The following is a 17,132-nucleotide window of genomic DNA, read 5'->3' as shown; positions in this document are numbered from 1 at the left end:
AGGAAAAAGAATCGAGTGAATCGGATAAGAATTGAGTGATTTATGCTCATTTTCGTGAAGGGGTGTCAATCTACTCGAACCCTTGCTTTCAGCTACGGTTTGGTGGATGTTTTGTGAGTTTTTAGGGTTGCAAAAGTGGTAGGGAGGCTGGTTATAAGTGGTATTTATAGGGGGAAGGATTAGGGTTTCAATGGGTTGGGCTTTGGAAGTGTTTAGAAGGGGTTACACCTTGAAACTAGCCCACAAAACCCAACTATATGGGGCTGAATTTTGCTGAATTGGGCTGCCATATTTCTTTATTTTTTTTATTTTTTTTAAAACATTATAATGAGTAATTTTGTTAATTAAGTTGTGTAATAATATGCAACAATGTTTCCCCTAACTTGTAACAAGGTGAAATATGAAATAAAACATGATTTAACTAGGTAAAAAGTGTAATGTACAAGTTTTATTTACGAAGCAAGTTCCGTATTTTACAACGATTACGATGAAAGAATGGTTATAAGAACACAAGATTTCCAAAGATAGAATTTCACGTAAGGTTTCTAAATGTAGGATGTTTGAAAACGCAGGGCGTTACACATGGATATGTCTAAAACGATATTGACACGTGTTCAATCAAAAACCATAAATAACAAATATCAATGTTCTGTCAGAATCGGTTCAGTTCATTATGATACGGGTGCGTTGAAAAAAATATTTGACCACAACCATGTATTTAGCTTTTTTTTTTTTAAATTAACGAATTGCAAGTTATCCATATTAAATAGGTTAGAAATATACTATTTTAAATTATAAATGTTGAAATTGAAAATTTGAAAATGTTTTGTTGTACATGAAATGACCATAATGCCCCTATTATTAAAGTTAAAACACAAATAAATAAGGGGATAAATTATCAAACAACGAAAGTGAGGGGCTAATTTGTAAAAATGTTGTTGAACTCCAATACTTAATCTTTTTCTTGAACGGTAAGGAACGACGTGCCAACCACTGTAACACCGGGCGATGTGGGCAAGGTCGATTACTCAACCGCCGCTAGCCCCTTGGCTCTCCCAGATGCGTGGAAACCCGGCCTCCACCCGCCCGAAGGCGTGGCAGTAGAATAATAGGTAAACACTCGCCTCCTATCTAAGACGAACTGGCGCCACTCGTTTTCGCCCTTCACCTCGATGCCCCATAAAATAACGGGGAGAGTGGGAGTTGAACCTAGGTCACAAGGAACACCAAATCTTTCCCCAACCACTCCACCACTATCTTATTGGCTAATCTCTCATTCTTTTTTTCTCTGAATTACAACACAACAAACCACTGGCACCACCTACCTCTACCCGTTACCACCCACCACAACCACTCACCTCCACCACGCCGCCCACCTCTGCCACACATCACCACCACGCCACCCGCCTCCGCCGCACACCACCACCACGTCACCCGCCCCCGCCGCACACCACCACCACGCCACCCACATCTACCACACACCACCACCATCCCTACCACACCACTGCCATCATCTACCTATGAGGATGATGACGAAGGTTGTTGATATTGGTGTTGGTGTTGAATGGTGGGTTGGGAGTGAAGACCTAGGGTTCCGACGAACCTTATGGAACTCTGATGAAGTTAAGATTAAATCTGACAAGAAGGTGATGTTGTCCCTATAAGCCAAAAACTGTCAGCCACTAGATGTACAGATCCAGAATCGGTTTGTTATTTATGCTTATTATCTTGAGGGTTGTTCTTTATCGAAGTTTCATACATTGTTGTATCTTCAAGGATCTTGTTATCTCTTCAAGTCGTGGATCCGATAAGAGTTTAGGTTGTTAGAGAGATAAAAAAGTTTTGGGATATTGAAAATCGGAGAAGATAAACAAATAAAGCAGCGGTTAGGTGTTGTCGGGTGGCGTTGTGATGGTGCTGGTTAGGTTGTTGTGTTGTAATTGTGGCGGCGGTGGGGCCGGTTGTGGTGTTGTGGTGTTCGGTGCGGTGGTTTGATTGGTGCAGATGGACGGTGGTTCATGGTGGTAAGAGGTGTGAAGGTGGTCGAAGATGGTGTTTACGGTGGTGGTGAACTTGGAAGTGTGAAGGCGGTCGAACATGGTTTTTCAGGGAGGTGTTTACCGGTGGTGGTGAATTTGGGAGAGATTAAAAAAAAATTTTTTGTTATAAAAATTGTTTGTTTTTTCTAGTTTTTTAATAGAGGGGTATTTTAGGCATTTCACTAAAAAGTTAACAGTAAAATGGACATGGTGTTAAGCGAGTGGACTAAAATAGTTACGAAAGTAAAACCATAGGGATTGAAATAACAATTTTTAAACTAATGGACTGAAATAGTAATTTTTGACAACACATAGGGACGAAAAACGTAATTAACTCTGTGTGAAAATTTTATTGTAAATAATGTTGATGGAAATTTTATTACACAACTAATAATTTAGATTTATTTTAAAGGAGCAATACTTGACATATTTTTATAGAAAGGAATGAAATAATACAAAATTGAGGGTTGGCTCCTCATACTCCAATAGAGGTGCATAAGATAACCGGCTATTAATTGAAACCGTAACTGGTTAATAATCGCTCGAGGAATAACCGGTTAGTGGTTATTTTTAACCGTCGATTAGTAACATGTTATAAAAATTTAGTATAGTAACTAGTTATTAACCGCTCTTTTTAACCGGTAGACCGGTTAATCGAAAAAAACAATGAAAAATCAAGAAAAAAGCTAAAAAACGGTTATTAACCGAAAATAACCGGTTAATTAACCGAACCGGTTGAAGTAATTAAGCGCACCAGTTAAACATAATCGGTTAAAGTAATAACTGGTATTAACCAGTTGAAGTCAAAAAGTCAAATTAACCGGTGTAACCGATTAATCATACTGGTTATTGAAATTAATGGGTTTGTGCACATCTATACTCCATGGTCAATCAGCCCCAAATGAGACCTAAACTTTGGTCCTTCAAAAATGAGCACAAATATTCCTGACCCTAAGGGGGCGTTTGGTTCACAGAAATTTAATGGAATTTAAGGGAATTGAAATTTGAATTCCATCATCTCTTAAGATGTTTGGTTCACAGAATTTGATTGAATCGGAATCTTAACTCCAATCTTTATGTGTTTGGTTGACAATGGAATTGGAATTGGAATTAGGCATGAATTACTTCAAATTCCTATAACTAAAGGAATTCAAAATCCTTCCTGTATGTGAATGAATTAAAGTAAATTCATTGGAATCTTCGACCGTTTCGACCCACACCGTGTCAACCCGTACCGTTTTGATCCGAACCGTTTCGATCCATACTTGTTTCGATCCTAACCGTTTCGACGCAAACCGTTTCGACCCGAACTGTTTCGACGCGAACCGTTTCGATGTGAACCGTTTCGACTAGTACCGTTTCGAACTGAACCGTTTCGACCTGTACCTTTTCGACGCGAATCGTTTCGACCCGTACCTTTTCGACGTGAACCGTTACGCAAACCGTTTCGACCCGATATCGTTTCGACCCAAACCAAACACAACAAAAATGGAATAGAAATTCCAATTCCAACAATTTCCAATTCCAAATTGGAATGTTTAAATTCCAAATCCAATTCCTTCAAATTCTAATTCCTATACGAATTCCAATTCCAAATCATTCCGCCAACCAAACGCCCCCTAAATTTCTGAAGCCAAATATAAGTTTTACACTTTATATCTCATAAAAGAGCCAACACCTTCCCATGTGAGACAACAAGTTACAATACAACTATCTATTTTGTGCTTATTTGAACAAAATCACATTCGCTAAAACCGCATTTAACGCATTTATTTATGGAAAATACCTAGCAAATTTTATTAAAAATAATGAAAAATACAAAATTGAGGCACTCACTCTTCCGGGATATACCCTATAAAATAAACTAAATGATACATAAGCTTTGGGCCTTATAGAAATGGCATAAAAAGCATGACTTAAAGTTTCTAAAACCCAATATATCTACAACCGGCCCATTGTAGACTACAATTCTACAAACCACAATACACTTATGTATGTATGCTTATTCCATTTACGCTTATGTATATATGCTTACTAGGTTATCACCCGGGACTGCTTTCCTGGAAGTTTAATTTTATTAGTTAAAATGTTGAACAGTGTATAATTTTGAATCGCTTTGGAATAATATCATCAAAACATTAACAACACAATTCTTAAGGCTCAACTACTAAAAACAAATACATTCCAAGAAAACAATTTAAATTGTTTCAAATAGTTAAGATGATCATAAATAAATGATCAAATACTATTTTACTCATTAAAGGCATACACGGCCCAGTTGTTTTATAATAATAAAGGCACATTTTTCATTTTCAATAACAAAATGGAAGCACAAGAATATAAGACATAGTTGACCAAATGTAAAATAAACCAACAACTCATAAACATACTATAACATCAACAGAATGAAACAAAGTTTGAAGTCAATGGAAACAAATAAAAAATTTTACATCATAAATTTTCAAAAAACTCTTTGTAAACGACGTTAGCAGTTTCATTGGTTGGTTTTCCTTCGTCATCAAATATTAAAATTTTGACACCTTCTCTCGTCTTAACTCTTGATAACGCAACATACAATTGACCGTGAGTGAAAACAGGGTCTGAATCTTTTGCCCCTGCAAAAAAAAAAAACAATAATTAACTTATTGAATAAAAGAAAAAAGTTAAAGAGATCAAGACCCATACTTAATACATAATATAATGACAGTATAATAAAAATTGAAAAATGTTCCCTCTTTATCCATACATTTCATGTCTACACGAAAAGTTTCGGTCGGACGGCCATGCATCATTTTCCACCAAAGGCAAATGATTTTCAAACTTGAGTGTATAGTTGTTTGTCAAAGAAATGAGATTGTTCAACATGGTTATGTTTTCAAGTTTTATGTTCAAAACTTTGTAGCAAATTAACAGTTAGTTCAGAAATCAAATAAAAAAAGAAGGATTATGTAGGTCCCTCTCGGAGGATGAGGTTCAACCTTAACCTTGTTATACTAACCCACTAGCAAGTGCGGAATCCAAGCTAGTGAGCAAACCGAGTTGAAACAAGCACAAACACAAACACACAAAGATTCACCGATTAACACCACTTGTATTAATGCGAATGAAAGGTTCCGGTTACAAGCACAATGTTTACAAATCTGTTTTGTAAACTCTCTAACAGTGTGTGTGTGTGTGTTCTTGACAGAATGCTCTCACTATCTCTCGAGTGTGTCTATCTGTCTCTCGTCTCTCCAAGTCTAAACTGAAAAGAACACACTGCATGGGTATTTATACCCAAACACAGGTAGTCTGTCCGAAGGATCATCAAGGCTGATCGAAGGATCCGATAGATGATCGAAGGATCATCTATCGAAGTTAAACCTGTCGAAGGACCTATGTATATCTCGAAGGATGATCTGTCGAGATTCATCTTTCGAGCTCATCGAAGGATCTAAACTATCCTTCGATGAGACATCATTCGGCACAGACATTTTACATTCATGCACAAACTGTTTGGCCAAGTCAAACTAGGAGGATAGTTGACTTGGTCAAACTTACAAGACTAACATAGACATCGTTTTACATCGAGACCGAATACAGACAAAGTACAGACACAAGTGCACCAACAAACTCCCCCTTGGCTGTAGCTTTGTCTCGATCTTGATCATCTTTGATCTTCGTGTCTTCAAGTCTCGGATGTCCTTTCGAGTCATCAAAGTCGGAGGATCTTCAAAGTCTCCACGTCTTGAAAGCAGAAAGTGTATCAACAAACTACCCGTATCATGTAGGAAGTGTGTTGACAAACTCCCCCTTAACATAAGCTCCCCCTTGAGTTATGCTCGTGAATGACTTGATCTTCAAAGCTTAAGATCCTTGTGGTGTTGATGATGGTCAGCGGCAACTCGATCATCTTCATCTTTTGAGTGCCTTCACGTCGTGTCTTCATTCCAAAGCTTGTCATCGACCATGTTCTCCTAGCCTTTAGAATCTGCACATGCAAGAAATCTAAACGCGTAATGAGAACAACTGCTTGGAATAGTTAGTGTAAACAAATGACACACGAATGACCATGTCACAATCAAACACCGTCCGACAGTTTGAAAGTTTAATAAATTTGACAATTTTAGTCTTTAACTTTCAAAACATGCAAATTTCGACCGTTTATGAAGATTTAGTCAATTCGGTTTTCAGTCAGGTTTCAGGTAACGAAGACTCGAGCTCCAACATCGTACGATCGAAAATAAAGTAGAAATAAAATCTTTTTGGCTTTTACAAAGTTTATATTAAAACTCACCTAAAATCTTTTTGGTATTTTTGAAATTAAAAGACAACAATTTTAATATCCTTTGAGTGTTATCAAACGACATCACCGCTAATGTCGTGCTGATATGCACCAAACGACGAAACTGTTTAAAATAAGACAATAAAAGTTAAGCAGTAAATAAATATATACAGACATTCTTTTTGCGAGTTTCGAGGGTAAGAGAATCATATCAGTGTACGGTCATGCCAAACACTCTTGTTGTTCAGTTAGTTAACATTAAGAAAAGCATCCTATAACAATTATCGGTATTGTTGTCCACTTAAGCTCAACTTATCAGATGTAATCATGGCGAGGGGATACGTTAAGGTATGATTTATACTTACCGACCGGTGTTCATCCACATCACGACACATTCCCGTATCAAGGTATGCACGAGGGTTCATCTTACCGGTGAGTATACCGATTATCATCTGTTTGACCGTATAAAATGTGAGATACTCACTTATTTTGATTTGAAAACAAGCCCTATGTGATATAATCACTTATTGATGAGGAACTTGATTTTCATATGCATGAGGGCACAGGAGCAAGTCCGTGAACAGGTCAGTACTTTCGTACAGCAGAGAGACAAACTTGACTCCCGGATAAATGTGATATTTTATCACTTATTTGATATGGACATGTGATTGTTTATCACTTATTGAGGTCGAATGCAGTATGTAATATGTACACGTATGTATAGTATCATGGAAGATCTAGACTTGCGTCCCCGTTATTTTTCGGTAAAAGATACAACCATGATACCCAGATGATAAGCAGCATAAAGACCGAATATCTCAGAACCTCGGCAATCTATCAAACGAAATTTCGGTACTAAGACCATATGCCATTGAGTGGTTCCCACCTGGTCTTCAGTCGATTTAAATTTATATCACCCTGCACACTTTAAAATGATTGTGAGCCTACCGAGACATCTTATATAGAGCTGCTTATCGTTTTTCATTTAAGGTTTAAAGAGGTTTGGATAGACTACTGATGTACTATCATTTTCTCTTTTGCTCGCCAGGAAACTCATTTTTGTTTTTCTATTGTTTTTGTGTTTTTGAAATTTTTCGATGTTTTTTGATTTTCCGATTTTTGGATTTTGGATTTACTCCCCCTAAAATCAATAAACTAAGACAAATTTAAAACACAAAGGTATTTACAAAAATGATTTTCCGATGTTGGTTTACTCTTGCTTGACCTTAATGCCGTTTACCAGTAATAAAAAGTCAAATCTTGATTTGTCAAATGCTTTGGTAAAAAGGTCGGCACGTTGGTCATCGGTGTGGACCTTAACAACATCGATTAGCCTTTTCTCAAAGCAATCACGTATGAAGTGATATTTGATTTCGATGTGTTTGGTCTTTGAGTGCTGCACAAGATTTCTAGTGATCTGTAATGCAGCAGAATTATCCACGTAAATAGGAGTAGTTAGGAATTCAAAACCGTAGTCCCGCAATTGTTGTTGGATCCAAAGAACTTGGGAGCAACAACTTGAGGCAGCAATGTATTCAGCTTCGCATGTTGAAGTAGCCACACAAGTCTGCTTCTTGCACTGCCATGTGACTAGGCGATTTCCTAAAAACTGACATCCAGCCGTTGTGGATTTGCCGTCGATTTTGCATCCGCCATGATCAGAATCACTGAATGCGATCAAGTCAAAGTTATTATCCCTAGGGTACCATAGACCGGTGTCAGGGTAACCCTTCAAATAACGAAAAATCCTTTTTACAGCTGCAAGATGTGAGGCCTTCGGGTTGACTTGATATCTGGCAAGCAGGCACGTTGGATACATTATGTCTGGCCTTGATGCTGTGAGGTACATAAGAGATCCGATCATTGCGCGGTAGTACGAGGGGCTAACAGCTTCACCCTTCAAGTCTGGAGTAATTCCGTGATTTTGTGGCAGTGGGGTACCAATGGGCGTTGCATCAGACATCTGGAACCGGCTCAAGATGTCACCAACATATTTAGTCTGATGGATGAATATCCCAGACTCAGTTTGTTGCACTTGTAGGCCCAAGAAAAAGGTCATTTCCCCCATAGCACTCATCTCGAATTTATCCTGCATAATGCGCTCGAAATTCCTACACAAGACATCATTAGTAGAACCAAAAATAATATCATCAACATATACCTGTACCAGAAGAAGATCTCCATCTTGTTCTTTGATGAAGAGAGTACAGTCGATAAGACCTCTTCGAAAACCGTTCTCCAGCAGATAGGTAGATAAGGTTGCATACCAAGCTCGTGGCGCTTGATGAAGACCATAGAGAGCTTTGTTGAGCAACCAAACCCGATCGGGATGGATAGGATCTTCAAAACCTGGAGGCTGTTCGACGTACACCTCTTCTTCAACCACACCATGTAAGAATGCACTTTTGACATCCATCTGGTAGACCTTGAATCCTTTGAATGAGGCATAAGCCAGAAAGATCCGAATTGCTTCCAGACGTGCAACAGGTGCATAGACTTCGTTGTAATCGATCCCTTCTATCTGACGAAAACCTTGAACGACTAAACGAGCTTTGTTCCGAATAACCACTCCACGGTCGTCTTTCTTGCATTTGAAAACCCATCGAGTGCCAATTTTCTTGTAATTCTCAGGTCTTTCAATAAGCTACCAAACACCAAGCTTTTGAAATTGCTGCAATTCTTCCTGCATGGCCTCAACCCAAGCACTGTCTTTCAATGCTTCTTTCCACGATTTTGGTTCTTCTTGTGACACGTAACACGCGAAGGACCAGTCATTTTGAAGACCAGATTCTCTTATAGCTGAATACAAACCAGCATTCCGGTTGTTTCTCAGCTGATTACGCGTCTGCACACCGCGATGGACATCTCCTATAATATTCTGCTGGGGGTGGGTATCATGAATCCTCATTTCAGGATTTTCTGGCACACGTGCATTGATACCCAAATTATTAAGATTAAGATCAACAACCAACTCCACACCAGGAATGTGTGTAGAAGTGGATGCATTCCCTTCAGCAGTGTCTACATTCTGCATATGAGGTGTATCAACAGAGGCACCTTGAACAGGAGCAACTGGAGCCGAAGATCCTTCAGCTGCATCATGATATTCATCATCTTCAGAAGATTCATTATAATCAGCAGCATCTTCATAAACCTCATTTTGAACCATATTGTTGACAGACGAAGAAGCTTGAGGGTCAACAACAATAGGTCTAACCAAAGGCGAGACAGCAGCGTTGTCACTTTCCAACAACATCCTAGCCGCTGCTGACTCTTCGTCAAAGGTTGGCAGATTGAAGGAGTCAAATAGCCCATCATAATCGAACATCCACGGATCACCCGGAGCCCTAACAGGACTCGTGTACCTTTGAACCCTCACTTCACTCCAAAGCTCAATCTTTTTGGTAGCCAGATTCCAAACACGAAAATTCGGAGTAGCATATCCAAGGAAGAAACCCTCGATTGCTTTAGCTCCAAACTTTCCATCCGGCTCAATCATAGTACATGGAGCACCAAACGGTTCTAGGTAAGAAAGATCCGGTTTCCTTTTCTGAAGGAGTTCGAAGCAAGTTTTGCCATGTCTCTTTACTGTAAGAACTCTGTTTAACGTGTAGCATGCAGCCGATACAGCCTCCCCCCAGAATTGAATAGGGAGTTCCGACTCTACTAACATTGTTCTTGCAGTTTCTATAATCGTTCGATTCTTCCTCTCCGCGACACCATTTTGTTGTGGAGTATAACGAGAACTGTACTCATGAAGAATGCCTTTAGAAGTACAAAACTCATCCATAACTTGATTCTTGAATTCGGTTCCATTGTCGCTTCGGATCCTCTTCACTTTCAACGAATAGAGATTCTCCAACATTGTAAGAAGATCCTTGAGGATGCCAGGAGTTTGACTCTTGTGTGCCATGAAGGATACCCAAGAAAATCTAGAATAATCATCAGTAACAACTAGACAATAAGCATCTCCAAATGTTGTCTTGTGTTTCATGGGTCCAAAAAGATCCATATGAAGACGTTCGAGAGGCATGCTGATAGTGTTGATTTTCTTCAAAGGGTGAGACTTCTTTGTTTGCTTCCCTTTTTGGCACGAGACACAGATATCTTGTAAATGAAAACTTCTCACAGGCACACCATTCACAAGATTATTTTTCACCAAATGGTTCATCTTTCTCAAGTGAATGTATCCCATTCTTCTGTGCCAAGATATAGACTCCTTTTCCGTGGCTTTCGAGACAAAGCAAGTGACTTGTGCAGATGTTGTAATCGCTTGGCTCATGTCGAGAATATAAAGATCATTAACTCTCGGAGCCGATAAGAGAATCCATTCTTGTGGAATTTTGAATCCAGGTTTCAGCACATAGCAGCCGGCATCATCAAAATGCACTGAGAATTTTTTATCGCAGATTTGCGACACACTGAGAAGATTATGATCAATTTGCTTAACATAATTGATCTTATCGAAGCACACAAAACCATTTGAGATACTTCCCTCTCCAGTGATAAATCCGCCTTTGTCTCCCGCAAATGCAACATACCCTCCTCTAATGTTTCTCACGTCGTATAGGAGTCGTAAGTCGCCAGTCATGTGCCTGGATGCTCCACTATCAACAATCCAGTGACTATTAATAGTTCCTCCTAGAACACCCTGCACATGTCATTTAAAAACATCAGTTGAGAATGGGGACCCAAGCCTTAGTGGTCTTGGGTCGTCCCTGAGCATCACGAAACGTGATATCAATCTCTTGATGGTTTTCAAGAACAACTGCTCCCCCTGAATTGTCACCCGCCTTAGGTAACCAAGTTCGTTTTTGCCTACCAATTTTTGAAGATTCTGGTTTTACAGGTTGTGACACACTTGGTTCCCTTTGAACTGTTTTAACTTCAGATTTTAAAGCTTTTTCAATAGTTTTCATGTTCTTACGTCGTTGTTTAGTTTCTTGTTCTTTTACAGTTCGTTTATCATGTTTAGGTGAAACTGACCGACGTTGAGGATGAACTGTTTCAGGTGGAGCTTTCTCAACAAATTTATTCTTTGGAGCATTTGGGCAGTTTTTGATGATGTGCCCAATTTCTCCACATTTAAAACATGTTCTCCTTTCAAGAAATTTGGAAGAACTTGATTGACCACAAGATGTCGAACTCGTGGAACCTGAGGTACTAGCCTTTTCATCACACCCATTTGTATGTTGAGTGTAATTGTTATCACTGTTACGTTTTAAGATTGTGACTTGTTTTACAAAATCAGTGTTAGATTTGTTCTCAAAAGTTTCAATCTTATCAATACCCTTGGATGACACGAACTTGACATCTTTTGCTTTCTTTTGAAATCGAGCTCCTTTTGTTTCAGACTTCATCTGAGAGACTTTATGCTTTTGAGCTCGTTTGACTGGTTGTTTACCATTAGAAGCACTAGGTTGTTGAGTGGTTGAAGATTTTTGATTACCAAAATGTTTTCTAATCTCAGCCTTAGGAATTGGATCACATTGTGTTACAACAATTCCCGGAAGTGTTTTTCCCAAAAATTTGGTTGTGTTGTCTTCAAAGACTTTATCAATCAAAGATTGATTTACATTTTTAATTGGGAAAACGTGATCTGAGTAGATTTTATTATCTCCAACCAATGTATACAACACATTACTGCTTTTAACAGTAGACACACATGTCTTATCAACTTTGACATAATCAATCACTTGTTTCTTAACAGATGAGACATCAGGAGTATCAGGATCACAAAGGATGTGATTCTCTCGTGGAATAACTACTCCTTTCATCTTGTTAAGTGATTTATCCTAATCACTTACAGCCACTTCTGATTCATCATCCGATGTCTCATAGTCCTCGATAATTGGAGGACTTTGCTTCATGGATGATGAAGTTTCTTGTTCTTTAGAGGATGTGTTTGAAGAATTGTCCGGTTTGAACCCTAGGCCAGCAGCAAATTCCTCAACATCAAGAGGCACACTGGGTTCATACCGAGGCATTTCCTCCTCATCAGGCATCTTGGTATAATTGTTCATCAAAGGGGGCGGACATTTCTTATACCCTATGCCTTTCTGATTTCCCTTCGGTTGTTGAACATCGATGATGTGATCAAGCACAAATTGGGAGTTAGAATAACTTTCCAATTTTTGTTTGATCGCATCATGCTCGCATTGGGCAATGGCTAATTGCTTCTTAGCTTCTTCCACAATGTTAATGTATTCATTTATACTTACTTGCTTGTGGTAAACTACTTTGTTCACTTCGGACACATTTTTCTTTAATGTTTCAATTACTGATTTAAAATCTTTTTCGTTCCGAGTTAAAGCCATATTTGCCTCTTTGCATTTGGAAAGTTCAATAACCAAATTTTGATTATGACTATGAAGCTTTTCTAGTTCAAGCTTCATTTCAGCACATGATTCACAAACACTAGGAGCAGGAGGTTCAGAATTTACCTGACTCGAAGAGGCTGACACATTTGTCATAAAAGCAGTTTGAAAAGAAAAAGATCCGTCTTCAGAAAAGAACTTTTCCATTTCCCTGGATGTAGTAGCAGCCTTCTTGATCAGAATTGATTTCTGACATATGAGATCATCAGCTTCATTCAATAAATCCTCAACACCAGAACCTGCTTCCTCCTTCACATCAGATTCTGATTGATTATCCCCAGAAACAGAGCCTTCTTCATCAGAACTTCCAGAATAACCAGAACTGTCATCACTTTCAGAGACCTCTTCTTTATGAACATGTTCGATGATCTTTGCATAACAAGCTGTTCCACTTCCCTGATCACCTTCACCAAACTGCACAGACCAGTCACATCCCTCATCAGCTTGAACAGCCAAAGCCCGATTGGGATTTGAAGTTCCAGACTGGCCCTGATTGTTATTAACTGCCACAATCCTCCTCTCACGGTTTTCTTGCTGGGCATTCACATTTGTAGTACTCGTCTGGTTTCTGAAAGGGTTGTGGTTGCCTTGTTTTGTTGGTCGAGTGCACTCACGTTTGAAGTGCCCTTTATTACCACAATTGAAGCATGTAACGGCGTTGATATCAAACCCATACTTCGTATCTTTCTTTCCTTCCAACGAAGTTCTTCCAGTTTGAGCCATGAAATCTTTTGCCCTTCTCACTGCACTAGCAAAAGCCCATTTGATATCCATCAACTCCATTTCTTCCTTGTCGATCTGTTGATAATCTTCATTGGTCATGTTGATGTTTCCAAGCTGACCTGCTACCAAACCACAGTAAGCACTGACCATTGTATTGATAATTTCCATATGCTCCTTAGCAACTTCAATGCTGAGGTGTGAAAGGTTTGAATTATCGACTCGGATTGTGTTAGGGTTTTGAGGTTGAGGATTGTTTGTATAATGAGCCTGCTGTTGTTGTTGTGGTGGTTGGACTTGTGGCTGTGTTGGGACGGGAATGTAAGACCTTGGATCAAAAGCCGGAGCGGCAGTTGATTGAGGAAACGGAAGAGAACTTGTGTTGGACACAAATGCAGTTTAGGTTGCTGAGCTGCAGCGGATCTTGCCAAAGCATCGAAGCCTGGAAGGTACATTTCTGTATTCTGAGGAGCGGGAGCTCGCTTTGCTTTCCTGATCTCTTCATCATTTTTATGTTCCAGCTTCTGAATGAACTCATAGATGTTAACCGTGTCTAGAGTTCCAGTGTGCTTCAACAACTCAATAAAAGAACTCCATTTTGGAGGCAAAGCGTCAGCAAACCTATTCACCATGTCTTGTTGAGTAGATACAACCCCATAAGCACACCTTTCACTAATCAGATGATAGAACCGTGTTGTCATATCATTTAGAGTTTCGTTTTCCAAAAATTGAAACGATTCAAACTCTTTCTTCAACAAATCATGACGAGACTTTCGAGTAGCTGCATTGCCTTCTCCTCTAGCAACTAAGGCATCCCACAATGTTTTCGTGGTCTTGCAGTAGGAGAATTGATGATAGATATCTTTGTTGAGTGCTTGTGTAAGTGTAGCAAAAGCCTTTTTCTCCAATTCATAAGCCTTCTTGTCATTTTCGAGCATGTTAGCATAACCTTCTGAAGTGGACGCTGCAACCTCAAGATTAGCATTGAATGCATTGATGAAACATGTCCAAAGATCGGTGCTTTGCCCTTGAACATACGTGTGAAAGCGGTTTTTCCATGAGGGAAAGTCGTTCATATGGTTCAACTTTGGTGGACGATTGTTGCTGCCCGTTTCGCTTTCACTAATCAAAAGATTTTGAATGCTTTGACTTTGATTGGATACCAAAGCCCATTGACTTGGACTGATTGATGGCGGTGGAAACATACTTTTCGCCCAAGCTGCAGCAGAGGTTAGCTCTTGACTAGATTGTGAGTCAATACTCCAGTCCCAAGGACTTGTACAACTCATTTTGATGAAATACTAATAGACGACCTACACAAACACAAACTGTTAAGTTCAAACAGACACGAATTGAAAGATACAGACTTGTTCGAAAGATCAAGACTTGTTCGAAGGATCAACAGTGTTCGAAAGATCACTGTTGAGTTTCGAACAAAGACTTCGAAAGATTCACAATTTGACAGATCCTTATCTTTCGAGCTATTATTTCGAAAGATTCACTATTGAAAGATCCTTATCTTTCGAACAATGATTTCGAAGGATTCACTATCTAAAGATCCTTATCTTTCGAATATATATATCTTTCAACTAGATTCCCTGTATCGAAGGATAAGTTACCAACTTCGAAGGATGGGTCGAAAGATGATTATCTATCGAGCCTTCCTTGATCGAAAGATGATCGTTCGATATCGAAAGATATCCTTCGATTGCTTCTGACACAACTGACAAAAAGGTGACAGGTTGGTGAGAAAGGTGATTGGTTGGGGAACCAACTTTCGGCAGAAAGGATGTTCTGACCTCAACTTTTCACCAACTTGGATTTTCAAATAGAATATGCCCAAAATGGCAAATCTTATCCAGAAGGTCCGGTCACCGGAACACACCGGAATTTGGCCGGAAATCACCAAATTTCGTAAAAACAAGTTGTAAGTTACCCAACCCGCTCTTGAACACACCCGGTTAGTTTAGAACACGTTTTTATATTTAAACATGCAAGAAAACCACCAAAAACGGGTACTAAACCAAGTGTCCAAACACACCAAGACTTGAACAAACCCGGTTTTAACAAGGTAAAGAGCCACGGCTCTGATACCACTTGTAGGTCCCTCTCGGAGGATGAGGTTCAACCTTAACCTTGTTATACTAACCCACTAGCAAGTGCGGAATCCAAGCTAGTGAGCAAACCGAGTTGAAACAAGCACAAACACAAACACACAAAGATTCACCGATTAACACCACTTGTATTAATGCGAATGAAAGGTTCCGGTTACAAGCACAATGTTTACAAATCTGTTTTGTAAACTCTCTAACAGTGTGTGTGTGTGTGTTCTTGACAGAATGCTCTCACTATCTCTCGAGTGTGTCTATCTGTCTCTCGTCTCTCCAAGTGTCACACCCCAACCGATGGCGGAAACATCGGGATGAGACGAACAAATTGCTCAAAACAACATAACACTAAATGTGACAATAATTTATTTAATTCATTTCGTAAACTCTAAAGTGAAATACATAGTTCCAAACAATACAACATATTGTTCAACAATAATTCAAATGTTATGTGGGTTTCTAGAGTTCATCCTAGCTTGATTCTTGAACCTTGTACTTTCAACCTGCAATATGTATTAAAATAATGTCAACAAAAGCATGTTGGCGAGTATACAAGTTTTCATACATAGCATAATACGTGTTTAAAATGTTTGCTCATATCCAAATGTGAAATACAATATCATATTAACAGTATATACTCGAAACGATGTTACTCTATGTGTCCAAACCAAAGTTTAACGCAATTAAAGTGTCCAACCCAAAGTCTACAGGGTGGTTTTAACATAGTTTGACCTAACAATACCTGCTCATAGAACAGGAGGGGCGTTTCTCAACCTATAGCGCTACCATTGTTAGGGGAGGCTTGCAAAGTTAATGAACACATAGTCATGAGTGTTTACAATAGCATAACATGTCCAACATGATTAAAATGTATCACATAGAGTAAGGATAGAGTGTGCATAAAATGTTTAACGTGATTGTGATGTTTGATATAGAATACATATTGCACCCAAAAGTGGAAAATAGAAAATGGGTCATGTATACTCACCTTAGTGTGCGTTGCGTATTTCTTGGAATAAGATTAAGAGTCAAAGATTTCCCCAAAGAGAGCGTGCACAAGAGAATTACCCTATTAATTTTGAGGTTTGTTATTTATTGGGAATTGAGGGATTATTTAAATTATAAGGCGAAATAATATTAGGATCTCTAAAATAAATATCTCATGCCCCATATTTTATATTTAAAGGAATATATGACAAATAATATGAGTAAAATAAATATTGATTTTTACCAAAGTGTTATAAATATTATTACTAAGATGTTGGGTTAAATAAATAAAAGTTCTGATATGTATGTAAATATAAAATAACAATTGTTCAGATAAGTAATCAAATTGTATATATAAAATAACAATTCTATTCTAAATAATAAGTCTATAAAATTCTGAAAAATAAGATAATAAATCTGAAAATAATTCTGATTTAAAAATAAAATATAAATTCTGAATATTATTTTGAAATAATAAATTCTGGAATAAATAATGCAAATTCTGTTTAAATATAATTAATATAAATTTTGTTTTAATAAATTATTTCAGATTTAGAATATAAATAATAATAATCTGTTTTAAATATATAAATAAATCTGTTAATAATATTAATATTAATAAATCTGATTTTATAAA

Source organism: Helianthus annuus, chromosome 4 (assembly GCF_002127325.2).
Source record: "Helianthus annuus cultivar XRQ/B chromosome 4, HanXRQr2.0-SUNRISE, whole genome shotgun sequence".
Classification (NCBI taxonomy): Eukaryota; Viridiplantae; Streptophyta; class Magnoliopsida; order Asterales; family Asteraceae; genus Helianthus; species Helianthus annuus.
The sequence above is the reverse complement of the archived record's forward strand: the minus strand, read 5'-3'. Positions refer to the sequence as shown.